This window comes from Alligator sinensis, unplaced genomic scaffold (genome assembly GCF_000455745.1).
Source record: "Alligator sinensis unplaced genomic scaffold, ASM45574v1 scaffold170_2, whole genome shotgun sequence".
Lineage (NCBI taxonomy): Eukaryota > Metazoa > Chordata > Crocodylia > Alligatoridae > Alligator > Alligator sinensis.
The window spans coordinates 1,662,158-1,665,849 of record NW_005842290.1 but is presented as its reverse complement, the minus strand read 5'-3'; the positions used below and the strand labels follow the sequence as shown (position 1 = coordinate 1,665,849).

Below are 3,692 nucleotides of genomic sequence, written 5' to 3'. Positions count from 1 at the left end.
TGAAATCAACAGGCATTAAGGATCTCAGCAGCTCGTCTGAGGGAACTCACTGTTCTCGCATCCATGTACCCTACTGCCGCCTTAACACCGCACTGGAGTCCCAGTTGCACAATCCAACCTTTTCAAGTTGGAGCATCATTATTTCTTTGGAAGAGTCAACAGATCTGAAAAGACAAAGCTTTGACTGACATCCCATTGAAGACTCAATTGACCTGCTATTGACTGACAGTTTTCCTTTGTTTGCAGTTTGTTTTTCCACTCATATTATGGGGTCTAATCCTAGTGAGATGGCCATGATAAATGTCTCTAATCCAGAACAGATGAATATCTGCTGCCCATCTGTGCTGTGTGCTTGCTGAAAATAAGATAAAGGCAGGCACTTATTTATCTCCCCAACTTGCTTTTCTTTCCAATTTTCAGGGCTAGTCAGACCAAAAAAAAAAAAAAAAAAAATCCTGGCTTATCATGACCCGATTCCAGAGAGTGATAGGAACTTCCTGCAAGTGAAATTACACAAGCAGCACCAAAGGAGTTACCATTGTAAAGGAAAGGAGAAGCAGGCCCTATGGAGATGCTTATTTCACAAAATCTTTAAAAACAAAAACACTTCCATGCCTCAGATTGGTATTCATGTTATCAGTTATGCTTTGTTTACTTCCTGACAAGTTCTCTTCTCTTCCTAGTGAGACTGTCATAATTTCTGAATGACAGAGTTAAGTAAGCTCTTGTGTGTTCCCTTAGCAAAAAACCTATCCTAATACAATTGAGTGAGAGATGACATGGTTGGGGGGGGTGACTTTCTTCCTGCCTTGTTCCCCCAACAGCCACAACATGCCAAGACAACAGGATCAGGTGATGGATCTGCTCCCACCCCCCGCTTCTTGGAAAGTGATCACATGCTCTTGCTCTACCACTTATACTTTCCTTATGAGGACTAGGACATAAGTGTCTTAAAAGATGACAGCAAAGTCATCCGTAGTGAGAATGAACTTATCGTTCTGTTAAAAACCAATGCCTAGACATACAGATGAAAGTACGTCTCAAGGTCAGTGACCTCCTTTCTCTGTCAGGAAGGTCCATAAAGATGCACTGTAATTACAAAAAAGAAAGGGTTAAAAGAAATACTTCAGAAGGGCTGTACCCAAGAAGGCTGGAAACAAAAAGAAACCAATTTGGCAAACTATTAAAAAAAATAAAAAGCCACAATATTCACAAGAGATGCATGTGTAATAAAATCATAGTATTATAGAAAAGTAGGGCCCTCAGGAGGTCACCTAGTCTAGCCCTCAGCTGAAGGAAGGATCATCCCTGATTAAACGAACACAGCTAACTACCCTTCTCTAAACCAGCAGTTCTCAACCTTTTCAGACTCGCAGCATCCCTAGGAAAACACCAGCTCTTAGGTTGTCAAAAAATAAGTGAATACAGAAAAATAAAGCAGTTCTTCTGTTGCAAAGAACTGAGAAAGACTGCAACAGGTCTGCATGCTTCTGACGCTGTAGATTCCTAATTGAAAGCTCTGGGTTTACGTTGTAAATCCTATTTGCATGTTGACAGTGCTAACATTGTGTGGCACCCCATGACACCCTTGAAAAGATTTCAAGGCACCCGCAATGCTGTGGCACCCTGCTTGACATTCGCTACTCTAGAGCATCCCAGTCAAGCGTCTGCATGAACCCTCTTCATTGCATTTCAGTATCCCAGTCATTCCAATAAGCCTTTGCTTTTTTGGTCACAAGGATCTCTCTCCATGTATGCAACCTTGGAAATGGTGTGCCAACTGTTTTTGAAGGGTACAATGACTTCAAGCTAATTCCAAACCTGCAAATACTTACACATGTGTTTAGATTTACCACTGTGATTAGTCCCATCAAAATCAACAGGGGCTCTTTCATGCACTGAGCTGAAGAAAGTGAAAGTGCTAGCTGGATTAGGGGTCTTGTTTTGGAAAAACCTCAGACTTCTTGTCATCTAAAACATCCCTACTTTCCCATATTTAAAAATGGGGGTGATGAATGTTTTGCTTTCACACTGTCCTTAGGCATTTAGGATGGACTATAATTTTCATAGTTGGTAGGGTCGGAAGGGACCTGAGCAGATCATCAAGTCCGACCCCCTGCCATGGCAGGAAAGAGTACTGAGGTCAAACGACCCCAGCAAGGTATTCGTCTAGCCTCCTCTTAAAGACCCCCAGGGTAGCAGCCAGCACTGCTTCTCTTCCTGTTTGTCATTCTTTGTCACATGACCACCCCATTTTACATTAGCAACAACAATTTCCATTTTCGACATAGGTTCCCATTGATTCTTATTGCATTAAAGGTGGTTGACCCAACCCTAGGGAGGTTGACCCAACGCTAGGGAGGTTGCGCAGCTGTTGACATTTCTGATTAACCTAAATGTTGTAGAACATTTTACTCTCCAAAATAAACAGAACAAAGGCTCAAAGAATGGGACTTCTGTTGCTAACATTTAAACAACACACTTAAACTCTAGATATATGTGAACCCTGCATAGAATTGACAAGAAATCCCTGACAACATAATTCATGCAAGAAATTAGTGGCGATGTACTGCCTTGCCTAGGTTTATGTAACCTGAGCCTGAGCTATTGACAAGTTTAATTAAAATAAAGAACTGGCAGGCAGTGTCCAGAACAGGCAATGACACTTCTTGGCACATTTACAACATTAATAGTTGTAAGAAATATGTATAGGGTCCTGCTATAAAAAAAAATAAAGAGATAAATAGAACCAAGCCTGAGAACATTGATTCTACAGAAATGCTTCACAAATCTCTCCATAGCAGCCCATGCTCTTGTACTAAATTAATGAAAGAGTATACATTTTCTCTCTTCACTGACATTCTAGTTTTCTGGAGCTGACTTCTGTTTTAAGCCTTGCACCTCTGACCACCTGCCCTTTGCTCAAGAGTCTCTCAAGGACTTTTGCTCATCTTTCCAACTGTACCCTGAACACCTCCAAGCCACCACCCATCTTTTTGAAAGCCAGCATGACACAAAACATTTGCATCTCTTACCACTCAGTCTACAGACCCTCCAGTGTATGACAAACCATTGCAATGGCTGGCAAAAGACCCAAATGCACAATGCCTGCATTCCATTTCATGTTATACCATAATTGTATAACAGCCATCCTTCCCAAATTTAACCTGCTAGAGACTGCAAAGCAAATTCACACATGGAAAAAAAAAAAAAAAAAGATATGATGTTGAATGTGACCTTTTTGGCAAGACACATTCCCCACAGATAATTCCTTTTAGTCACTTAGAGCGCAAAAGAGAGAGACAATCTTTGTTCAGTCCCATTGCCTCTATATACACAAGCTGGTGCCCACTTCTGCCTTCAATTAATGCAGCTTCCAACAATGCAAACTTCCCCAACCCCCTTCCCACACACACACACACACACACACACACACACCCCCCCCCCAATTTGTATCTCTGTCAACACATACAGCATGAACGCACCAACTCCCAAAGTGCTGGTCTCCCTACCTGCTGCTACTGCTGATGATACCACCATCCTGTTGTCTTCTTAGGACCCAGAGACAGATGCCATGTTCCTGTTATTCCTCTCTACACCAGGGAAGAGAGAGGCTAAAACAAGAGGAAGAATAGGTTTCAGGTTGAGGAGGGAAACGGAACTACTCCCATTTTAACCTGAAGAAGGAAGGG

General features: G+C 42.0%; 1 protein-coding gene and 1 long non-coding RNA gene across 3 annotated transcripts in view; one reads left to right on the top strand and one right to left on the bottom strand.

The window, feature by feature from the left end:
* Positions 1-3,692, top strand: part of LOC102369311 (protein BEAN1) — a gene marked incomplete at its 5' end in the record, with an annotated part of 47,678 nt that overhangs the window by 28,453 nt on the left and 15,533 nt on the right. The gene's annotated exons all lie outside the window — the stretch shown is intronic.
* The window catches only part of LOC102386192, a 20,504-nt gene that overhangs the window by 8,135 nt on the left and 8,677 nt on the right, over positions 1-3,692 (bottom strand). For both annotated transcript variants that reach the window (XR_324384.1, XR_324383.2), the window contains exon 2: positions 3,513-3,614. This is a non-coding gene — a long non-coding RNA (uncharacterized LOC102386192). The remainder of the gene's footprint in view (positions 1-3,512; positions 3,615-3,692) is intronic.